We start from the raw sequence: 12,161 nt of genomic DNA on the forward strand, positions 1-12,161 counted from the left end.
TCCTGCTTATGGCCTGGGCAAGCAGCAGAGGATGGCCCAAGGCCTTGGGTCCCTGCAACAACTTGGGAAATCCGGAAGAAGCTCCTGGTTTCTGCCTTCAGATCAACTCAGCTCCAGCCATTCCAGCCATGTAGGGAGTGAAGCAACAGATGCAAGATCTTTCTCTCTGTATCTCCTCCTCTCTGTAAATTTGACTTTCCAATAAAAATAAGATCTTCAAAAATATATTGCATCAACCGTCTCACCAACTTTTGAAAAATTGTATCTTAGGAACTATTTTAGTTATTTGGAAGGAAGACTGGCAGAGAGGGAGGAGCAGAGATATCTTCCATCTTCTGATTCGTTCCCCAACTAGCTGCAATAGCCAGCACTGGGCTAGGCTGAGCCAGGAGCCAGGAATTCTATCTGGATCTGTGGGTGGTAGCAGCCAAGGATCTGGGCCTCCCTTTGTTGCTTTCCCAGCTGCATTACCCTGGAACTGGATCCGAGGTGGAGCAGCTAGGACTTAAACCAGTGTTCGGATACAGGATGCTGAAATGCAGGTACTGGCATAACCCACTGCACCACAATGCTCCCTCCAGGAACATGGGGTTTGGAACAGCTGTTTTATTGGCTTGACCAACGTAGCACATATGGAATTGTCTGGGAACTATCTTTTGCCATTTCAATGACTGTGGACTGACAGACTAGAACTGGATCCAGACCTTTAGGATTTATGAGTGAATGTGAACTGCACAAAGTTTCCGAGAACAACATTCAAGGAAACAGAGGCAAAGATGTCCAGCGCTGAAATGTGTAGTTTTGACTTGCGGGGTCATCTCTGAACTAAACTTTTCTCTCCCCTGTGGCTACCTCAGCACAGCTCCGGGCTCTAGCTCCTCTGCTCCCTGGTCCACGACGGAGGCCTTCCACTCTTCCCACGAACCAAGCTCTCTTCACGAATAAAGGTGTGATTAAACGGAGACGATTCCTGGCTTCTGATATTTTCCGGAACCTGGCTGCTTACCCTCGGGATCCTTTTTTGCTCCAGTGCCCAAATTACACTTACTCTCTAGCAGCCAGAAGCTTCGCGGCCAGAGAAGGTTCTATGAGCTCCCGTTCTGACACCCTCCCGTGGCGGTTGCTGGGTTTGCAGCCGCTGGGATGGGGAATATTCAAAGCTTCTCAACAATGCCTCCCAGTAATACCGGGCTAAACTCCAACAGCAACCGCTGCTGTGGCGATTTCGTTCATTCCGAGGTTTTACACAGGTTTCAGCGCCTGAAAGAAACGCACAGACACATCCGGACACTTTTAATACCCGTTTCATGATCTATTCCATACACAAAAACTTCATGTGCAAATATTCACTTTATCTAGTATGGTATTCAATAGAAGAAACAAAACTCTTATCCAGTTATAGCAGTTTATATTCCTGCTATCATTTGGAGACTATGTCAACATAGAGCGTTCTTTTTAAAGTCTGTGATAATACTTCTTACGCAAATATCATTTGAAAGTCTTTTCTAATTTATTTTTAGTAAGATTTATCTATTTTTATTGGAAAGGCAGATCAGATTTACAGAGAGAAAGATCTTCCACCTGCTCGTTCACTTTCCAAGGGACCACAATGACCAGAGTTGAGCTGATCCAATCCAAAACCAGCAGGATCCTCCAGATATCCCACTGGGGAGTGTAGGCCCCCAAAGCTTTGGGTCATCTTCTACTGCTTTCCCAGGACATACGCAGGGAACTGAAAGGGAAGTAGAGCAGCCGAGACCTGAAGCAGTGCCCATATGGGATCCCGGCACTTGCAAGATGAGAACTTAGTTACTGAGCCATCACACCTGGTCCCAGATGAGGCTCTTCATACCTGATGACCCCTGTGCATGAAATCAGAACCAAGTTTGTAATTCCTGAAGACTGTTATTGCATCCCTGTGTTTTCTTTCTTTCTTTCTTTCTTTTTTTCTTTCTTTCTTTCTTTCTTCCTTTCTCTTTCTTTCTTTTAGCTATTTATTTATTTATCTTGGAAAGTCAGGTCTACAGAGAGAAGGAAAGATAGAAAGATCCTCCATCCGCTGTTTCATTCCCAAAATGGCTGCAATGGCTGGAGCTGAGTTGACCCAAAGCCAGAAGGCAGGAGCCTCCTCCAGGTCTCCCACACAGGTGCAGGGTCCCAAGGCTTTGGGCTAACCTCCACTGCCTTCTCAGACCATAATCAGGGGCTGGATGGGAAGTGAAGCATCTGAGACATGAACTGGTGCCTTAATGGGATCCTGGTGCTTGGAGGTGGAAGATTAGCCAATTGAGCCATTGTGCCAGTCCCCCTCTAATTTATGTATTTATTTATTTTGAAGAGTTATTTTTTATTATTGGAAAGGCAGATTTACAGAGAGAAGGGAAAACAGAGAGAAAGATCTTCCATCTGCTGATTTACTCCTGAAGTCGCCGCAATGGCCAGAGCTGAGCCAATTTGGAGCTAGGAGCCAGAACCAGGAGCCTGGAACCTCCTTGGGTTTCCTATGTGGGTATGGGGTCCCAAGGCTTTGGGCTGTCCTCTACTGCTTTCCCAGGCCACAAGCATGGAATTGGATGGGAAGTGGAGAAGCCAGGACACAAACTGGCACTCATATTAAATCCCAGATCATGCAAGGCAAAGATTCAATCACTGAGCCATCACATGACTGACCCTTCCAATTAATTTTTAAAATTTTACAGTTCAGATAATTTACAAGGATGGACTATACAAAAATAACGTTTACTAGTATAATGTAAAGGGTTATTTCTTTTGTGAAACCAATTTTTTTAAGTTTGTTTATTTTCATTTTGTTTGGGAGAGAGAGAGAGAGAGAGATAGAGATCTTTCTCTCTCACTTGCTTTTCAAATACCAACAAAAGCCTGGGCTGGGCCTGGCTGGCATCTGCTGCTTCCCACACTAGCAGGAAGCTGTATCTGAAGTGGAATAGGCAGGACTGAAACCAGACACTCTGCCACGGGATGCAACTCTCTCAAGTGATCACGTAACTTCAGTACTACACATTTACCCAGAAACTCAGTTTCTTAATTGATTTAAACATGAAGCAAACCATCAGAATGGTGTTTTTTTTTTTTCTGTCTCAAAGCAATTTGTTGTTTGTTTTTTAAAAAGATTTATTTATTTACTCGAAAGGCAAAGTTTCCAGAACGAGAATCTGCCATCTGCTGGTTTATTCCCCCAGCAGTTGCAATGGCTGCAGCTGGGCTGGTTCGAAGCCAGGAGTTTCTTTCAGGTCTCCCACCTGGGTGCAGAAACTCAAACACTTGGGCCATCTTCTACAGCTTTCTCAGGTGCTTTAGCAGGGAGCTGGATTGGAAGTGGAGCAGCCAGAACTCAAACCGGTGCCCATATGGGCTGCTGGTGTCACAGGCGGTGGCTTTCTGTGCTAAGCCACAGTGTTGGTCCCATGTATAGTAGTTACATTGAGAAGGCTTTGTCTTGCTTTATTTTTGTTCAGTAGCCTACTTATTACTTATAAAATCAAAACATCTCAAGGCTTAATAAGTCTAAATAACGAGATCAAACCAATAGTAACACCTACATTTTTGACACTGCCTCGGCTTTCGTGTACTTAATGCTGTTCGTTTCCGGGGAAAGCTTCAAAGTGCTCAGGATCTAGTCGGCTTGTGGCCCTCAGTTCCCCTGAGCTCTCAGCTCTCTACAAGGTATTGGATTCCAGGGGCTATAATTAGAAATGCTAATTATGAGCCAGTTGAGAACAGCTAAGGGAACACACAAGACTTAAAATATGTATGCGGTGATAGTAAAGCTAAATTGGAGACCGTGTTTGATAGAGAGGTCAAGTGGTTATTTTTCTCCTCTCTCTTTGAACAAAACCTGCCCACTCCTATCACGGCAAGGCAATTGGTGAACCAGAGCCCTCCCGTTAACTTGTGCCCTTGAAGCACTCTGGGCCCTGGACATCTGCAGGGCCAGCTCAGACACACAGGAATGTCTTGGGACATTTGCCTTGATATAACTTCTCTCAAATTATCCTGAGCCTTTCATAGAATTCTCATATTTTATGAGTATTTTTACTTCAAGAAGTGGGAATTTGGGAAGGTCATTATTTTGTCTTCCGCACATACATTATTATTATTTTTTTAAGCTTGACAATCCAATTGCCAATTGAAAATTGAATTGGAGATATAAAGTTTGGAAGAACAGCAAAAAGCAAACTTAAAAAAAAATAAGAGAGGGACAAAGCATTGTGACATTGTGAGCCTAAACCCCAAAGTGTTCTCAGCTCTTGTCTGGGTGGAGTCAGGCATCCTGGCCTTCTTAAGTCCTTGGTCCCAGGTGACTCTAACCAGTCCCTCTTCCTGTTCTTCCTGTCCCAAACATGTTTGACAGTGTCCAGTACCAAGTGGTTGAGTGAGGACATATATATATCAGTGTTGCTGAAACAATAAAGCTTTGGCTCTCTCAAGCCACATGCATGCATGAATATATAAATGTGCGCATGCGCACACACACACACACACACACACACACACACACACACACGTGCAGGTGTTTAACCCTAGTGGTTAAGATGCTGGTTAGGATGCCTGAATTTCAGATTGAGTTGCCCAGGTTAGAGATCTGGCTCCTGACTTGAGCTTCTTGCTGAGGCAGTGGTAATGGCTCAGGCGGGTCCTGTCACCCACATGGCAGACCTGGGTTGAGTTGCTGGATTAGGGCTTCAGCCTAGCAGTTGTAACAAGTGTGGAGGGAACCAGTAGATGGTTGATAAGGGGGTGGGGGGAATTGTCCTAACATCAATCAAGCCAAATTGTATTCACTTTCTTCAATATCCATTTTCTTTTCTGTTTTCACACTTTGTTTAAAAGAGATTCATATTTAAATGAATAAATTTGGTGGCACATCAGGCTAATCCTCCACCTGCACCATTAGCATCCCCTATATCCAGGTATTCTACTTCCGATCCAGTCCCTGCTGATGGCCTGGGAGGGCAGCAGAGGATGGCTCGATGGCTTATGGCCTTTGCACCCGTGTCGGACACTTAGACGAATCTCCCCTGGCTCCCAGTTGCATGTTGATCAGCCCAACTCTGGCCATCAAGGCCATTTGGAAGACCTGTTTTTCTCTTTCTCTCTCTGTAACTCTGACTTTCAAGGAAAAGACATAAATCTTTAAATAAGAAAAATAAATCAGTGAAATGAGTATGCAGAAATGAATATACCATGTGAAGGAGGAAGAAGGAAGATACAGGAGTAGTCTTGCTGCCATCATTTACAGTGATCTACATGGATCTTCTTAGAGAATTTATGTCTGTTTCCACAATTCTGGACTCTACAGTCCGAATCTCCAAAGGCTAACACGTCTGCCAAAGGACACAGCAAGAACTCCGTTAATTCTAAGCTTTGCCTACCCTAGACTGGAACTTTATGACCAAAGATAAACAGTCAAGAAGAGGAACCCTCATTCTGGCACTGTATCAGGACATAGTAAGGATGCTGTTATGCAATGGAGTGGAGAAAGCTATGTGGATCACTTGGGAGCTTTGTGGGACTCCTTTATTGAATTTGATTATATTTGAGAAGTACTGTGACCTTGGCCTGAAAAGGGGATATTCTGTTCATTTCCGATTGCTGATGTAATAATTCGCTGCTAATATAGTGGCTGAATGCAAATATGTCACCTCGTGCTACTGAAGGTGAGAGATTGAAAACTGGATTTTAGGGTCTAAAATTAGGATGTCAATAGGTTCTGTTCCTTCTGCTCTAGGGGAGAATCGAATGCTCGCCTTTCCCAGCTTCTGGCAGCCACCAGCACCCCTGGCTTCATGCTCCTGCTCCTGCTCCAACAACGGCTTCTCTCCACTCCTGCCATTGTCATGGCTTCTCTGCCTCACATGTCTTCTCTTTGCCTTGTGATTACATTGGACCAGGCAGGATAATCCAAGATAGTCTGTATCTCTCACTCTTTGACTCGGTCACAGGGGGAACTCAGCAAGGTCCTTCTTTTCCAGGAAAGGTAACATAATCACAAGCCTAAGGATGGTGCACTGAGGTCATCAGGTATGAAGATCTTCATCTGGGACGAGGTGTGATGGCCCAATATCTAAATCTTCTCCTTGCAAGTGCCAGGATCCCATATGGGCGGTGCTTCAGGTCTCGGCTGCTCTACTTCTCGTTCAGCTCCCTGCTTATGTCCTGGGAAAGCAGTAGAGGATGGCCAAAGCCTTGGGACCCTGCACCTGCATGGAAGATGGGGAAGAAGCTCCTGGCTCCTGGTTTTGGATTAGCTCAGCTCCAGGTGTTGCAACCATTTAGGTAGTGAGGCAGCAGATGGAAGATCTTTGTCTCTCCTGCTCTCTGTAAATCTGATCTGCCTTTCCAATTAAAAATCTTAAAAAAAAAAACTGTTTGAAGGTGATATATTAAATATTAAAAATGATGGATCTACTCAATTCCTTCTTGTATGTTTTTCTGTGTTTTCCAGATTCTGTACAAGCATGAATTAAAGTCAGAGATCTCTGTGAATCCATGGATAACCGAGGCTCCCTCCTCCCTTGTTCAATAGAAAGCTTCCTGTGGCTACCTCACAGGGAATAGCCCATGCTAGTTTTCACCAGCCTGTTGTATAACCTGCAACCCCATAACTGCTTTTGCCAAAGAAATCTGTTGAGCTGTCTTTCCAGGGTCCCTCGTGAAAATGGACAGAACCGGCTGCAGCAAAACAGTAATAGGAGACTGTGTTGGATGGCACTCAGGTTGACCTTTTGGTTGCTTAGGTTACTTGGCACACCTCCTATGACATTTCAACAGCCAACTTTGGACATGCTATGTATCTGATGACATGACCTAAGGATGTTCCCACTCCTTCCTTCTTCACCTATTGTGTTCTGTCACTTTGTTCTGTGTCAATCACCTCAATTACATGAATTTCCAAATTCCCTTCTGTCCAGGAAAATTGATTGGGCTTCCACATTGTCTGCCCCTTTCTCCTAGACCTATAATTAGGAATAAGAAATGGACTCTTTCTTAGAAGGTAAATCTAACTTTTTTAAAAAGACTACTAATACACTGGTCTCTCTGCCTTTCAAATACATTTTTAAAAGGATTTACTTATTGGGGCCTGGTGCGATAGCATAGTGGTTAAAGTCCTCACCTAGTATGTGCCGGGATCCCGTATGGGCGCCGGTTCTAATCCCAGTGGCCCTGCTTCCCATCCAGCTCCCTCCTTGTGGCCTGGGAAAGCAGTCAAGGTCGGTCCAAAGCCTTGGGACCCTGCACCCATGTGGGAGACATGGACGAGCTCCTGGCTCCTGGCTTCAGACTGGCTCAGCTCTAGCTGTTGCAGCCACTTGGGAAGTGAATCATCGGACGGAAGATCTTCCTCTCTGTCTCTCCTCTTCTCTGTATATCCGCCTTTCCAATAAAAATAAATAAATCTTAAAAATTTATTTATTTGTTTTATTTGAAAGGCAGATTTACATAGACGAGAGACAGAGAGAAAGAGCTTTCATCTGCTGCTTCACTCCTAAAATGGCAGCAATTGACACAGCTAAGCTGATTCAAACCCAGAAGCCAGGAACTTCTTCCAGGTTTCCATATGGATGCAGGGACCCACGCAGTTGGATCATTTTCTACTGCTTTCCCAGGCCATAAGCAGGGAGCTGGATGAGAAGTGAGGCAGCTAGGACAGGAACCAGTGCCCATATGGGATGCCAGCTTTGCAAGGCAGAGAATTAGCTTCTAAGCATCTGCATCCTGCATGGGTGCTGGTTCCTGTCCTGGCTGTTTCACTTTCCACACGGCTCCCTGTCTATGTCCTGGGAAAACAACAAAGGATGGCCCAGGTCCTCAGGGATCCCTGCACCCACATGGAAAACCTGGAAGAGCCTCTTAGCTGCTGGCTTTGGATCAGCTCAGTTGGGCCACTGTGGCCATTTGGGGGACTGAGCCAGTATATCGAAGATGTTTCTATTTCTGCTCTCTGTAAATCTGCTTTTGCAATAAAAATGAATAAATCTTTAAAAAAAAGTAGTTTCTGGCTTACAATAGGAATTAAACCTGACCTCTTGACATTTTTGTAGTTATAATAGTAAAAATAAAAAATGAAAGAAAAAGCAACATTTGTCAAGTGCTATGTGCCAAACACCATTGCAATTGTTTTACATATGTAACTGGCTAGCAGAAGTATGAACATTTTCTGTATTAACCAAAAATGTTATATATGAGTAAGGCTGAAAGCATGAGAAGATGAACTGGGTGGAGATCAGGCACAAATTTTGAAATGTCCACAGTGCATAGAGAAAGAGCATGGTCTTTTCATGGCATTTTTGAAATGCAAAAAAAGTTCTCAAAATCCAAGATTTGCTTTTGTAACTCATTTGGAAGGAAAAAAACCTGACCCGAACTGATAAGAAATTTTTTATAGACCTTATCTGTTGTAATTCATTTGGAAGGCAATATTTGACCTGAGCTGACAGTTTACTTACCGACTTTCCTATAACCTTGCTTGGAAGTAAAAACTCTGGCCTGAACTGATGTCAGGCTATTTACAGATTTCCTCTCTTTTCCTGTGAATGTTCACACAGTGTAATGTTTAATTATGGAGTTCTGCTCCACATGCTACCATGATAATCTCCAATTGACTCTTGCTTGCACTTCATTTGTGAACACACACACACACACACACACACATAAATATTGAGGTTAAATAGTTGCTTCTGTTTTAAAAGCATCACTTAAAATGGATGGCTAAGGTTGGATAGCATACCAATGCAGTGACAATCACACTGCTTATTCTGTTTTATGTAAAATTGAATGTTAATAACATACACGTTTATATGGTCTCTTACTTCCACTGACTATCAATTTGAAAAAATATGCCAAGACCTGATGAAAACAAAGCATGTTTATTATTTCATGGATTGAATAAATTAAAAGCAAGGATGTGGAACCCATATTTAACATGATCAACACAACAACCATCAATGTTTTGTTACTGAATGTCACATATACAAACGGTTTAGGCACTATTCAAAAAATGACAAAACATTTACCCAGAGAGATAACAACACCAATAGTCTTTGTGCCTTTAAAAAATGTCATTTTCATGTATTTCTTACCATGACTATGTGCAGTATATGAATTACATTGTGTAACAATTGACGCAGATTGTCACAGCTCGTCACTTATGTGTCTACTTGCATCGTTAATAACATTAGAGAAACGCCAAGTCATGCAGCAGTTCATTCAGGCTCAGGAGTAGGGTCTGTGAGTTACTTCCAGATCGGGTGATGAGCAGCTAAGTCGAGACTGGTGAAAACACTGAGATTTAGAAAGATTCTGAAGCAGAGACAGCCATCCCTTAGGGAGTTCCCAAGAGTTAGCTTTTCTGGCTAGGAATGTATTTTATCACTTATGAAGACAAATTTTCTAACTTTAAAGTCTTTGTAGTTTTCATTTTTTGTTCCCCGAAAGACTAAATGTTTCCTTGACATTTTCAAGCTAAATCTTTCCAGATCGTTAATGGGAAACAAATGAGTTAGTTACACATGGGTCTGCATTTTGCTGGTTCTTCTCACTATACAAGTACCAGCCCAAGATCATCCAAATACAATGTACTCTTCAAAGTTAATGGAGGCTTTGTTCTTAATTAATTCAAGGACAGTATAAAATCTAACAAAACTACTCTGAAAATGATTTTATAACTTGTAGATTCAGATTTTTAATGTCAAGTTGGAAGAAAAGACTTTGTTCTGTCGAAGTTATCTTAATAATAAAACAAAAAATAGGATTTCCACACACACAAAAATTATGGCACACTTAAAGCTTTTGGAAACCTACAAGCAAATCCTCAAGTTCCTTGCTCAAGAAATCCTGCTTGCAACTGTTCCACACATAAAGGCCTCATTTAAAAACATTCTTATTACTTAATGTTTTGGCTTAAGCTTAAATGAACCATCACATCACTTTATGCACTAAAATGGTTAATGCAACTTCAGATGAACAATTTCTGTAGGGGAAAAATTTACCATATAACTGGGACAATTTTTAATTTCTTTCTAGAAAAATTACATTTATCCAAAATATTTAGTAATTAGATACATCCTTCATCAGTTTTAGTTTTTCAAATTTAAACAAGGTTTAAATTTTAAGTACATTTTAATGAAATAATTTTAATATAAAGTCATCTGTAGCTGTTTTTTAAGAAATTCAGTTAATATGTTTTCTTGGAACAACTGTCTTTATACTTTTTTGGCAGTATTATCCATATCCTCTATAATGATGCATAAGAAAATAGGTCAGCTATTTTGCATATAGAAATGAATAAAGGTCTCTGGTGAAGATTATACAGACATTTGGCAATCTTTAAGAATCCGGGACTCTGTAATCATCATTTATGTTACAATTGTTTTATCACCGATAGTTTCTCTATAAAAGGAAACTTTAGCATGTGGTGAATTCAACTGATCATGCTTTCCTTCATGTCGCATTCTGTCCCTGATTCCCTAACATGTGTGCACACCCAACAGCACACGGTGATTAAGGTGTCAGGAGACCAGAGTTCAAGGCCAGCTTCTGCTCAAGCAAGTGTCAGCTTTCTGGGGGCTGTGGCTTCCCACCGTTTTCTTCTAGTTCCTATTAGTTCCTATACTTTTTTCTTTCTTTTTTTTTTTTTAAGATTTATTTTTTATTTTTATTACAAAGTCAGATATACTGAGAGGAGGAGAGACAGAGAGGAAGTGGAGCGGCCGGGATTAGAACCAGCGGCCATATGGGATCAAGGCGAGGATCTTAGCCACTAGGCCACGCTGCCAAGCCCACCTATACTTTATTTTAAAACTTGCTACACATTACATCCTTTAGCCTCAATATTAGACTCACAGCATAAGTATTACAAAGGGTAACCAATGAAAGTAAAATCATGTTTTAGTTACTTAACTTCACACACAGGCACACATGACTGCCATTTCGGATTGATGGAAAAAAATCATGTCTTTAAGCTCTGGTCTAAGCTGGTTCACATTTTGGGGGACATGTATTTCCTCATCTGGCCAGTTACAGCTTGAATTACTTCACGTGAAATCAATGTAACGTTATCAATAAAATGTCATTATAAATATTCAAAACTTTCATAGTGGTTATAATTTATAATCTTATTTGTATAAACACTATTAAAAATACTTACATGAACCTAGAAAATGTACTAATATTAGAAAATACAATTGAATATTTACTTCAAAAATGCACTTAAAAAAAACACATTCAAACCTAACTTTTGATGTGATGGGTTTTCTGGGGACTTCCCTTATCATTTTTACTCTAGAGGAGGGCAGAGAATAAGCATCAATTAAGAATGTCCCCCAGGTCCACAAAAACACCTGCCTTCTGTTGTTCTCTCAGCACAGGACTGAAAGAACAAGAGAAAGAATTCTCATTCACTGTAAAGATAATGGTATGAGACTAGTTAATACCAACCTCACATTTGAATAATGCTTTCTTCAGTTACAAAGGCTTTTAATAGGATTCACTTGATTCTCAAAGTAAGTCCATGAAACACAATAAATGGGATTATTACCTTCATTTTGCAGTTGAGAAAAAACTGTAGTTTACTGGCTTAGTCATGGTCAAGTTTAGAATCAGGCATTCTGATCTCTTGTTAAACATTCTTTCTACTATACCAGTGTTATTTTCAAACAGATGCTGTAACTATAATCTGTTTCATAGTAAAAACTTCATGATTCCAACATGCAGTGGTCTGGGACCCCCATTGTGATTCTGAACAGGTTTAGGAAACACAGTTTAAAAAATGTACAATGAAATATTTGATATTGTGATCAAAATGTCCCCTCCAGAGAATTTTAATCAATAAACCTCCCTCTTTCGTACAAGTTTAATCAATAAATTACAAATTGGTAAGCTCAAAAGGCTTTTTAATCCCTTAACTGATTATTCTAATGATGAGAAGTAAAAGTCAATTTCCACGTCAAATGTATCAAACCAATTTTCCTTTGTCCATAAGAGTCTCCATACTTTTCTTGTATCAGAAATGGGAAATTTGGAAACTTACTTGGACAAAAATACTATTACTAAAAACATCTACACAAGTCTATATTAATAATTTTGGAGCTAGTTTAAAGTAAATTGCACATTTTCCTTCTAATATAAGGAAGGACAGTTAC

The sequence above is a fragment of the Ochotona princeps genome, chromosome 4, assembly GCF_030435755.1.
Source record: "Ochotona princeps isolate mOchPri1 chromosome 4, mOchPri1.hap1, whole genome shotgun sequence".
In the NCBI taxonomy this organism is placed as follows: Eukaryota; Metazoa; Chordata; class Mammalia; order Lagomorpha; family Ochotonidae; genus Ochotona; species Ochotona princeps.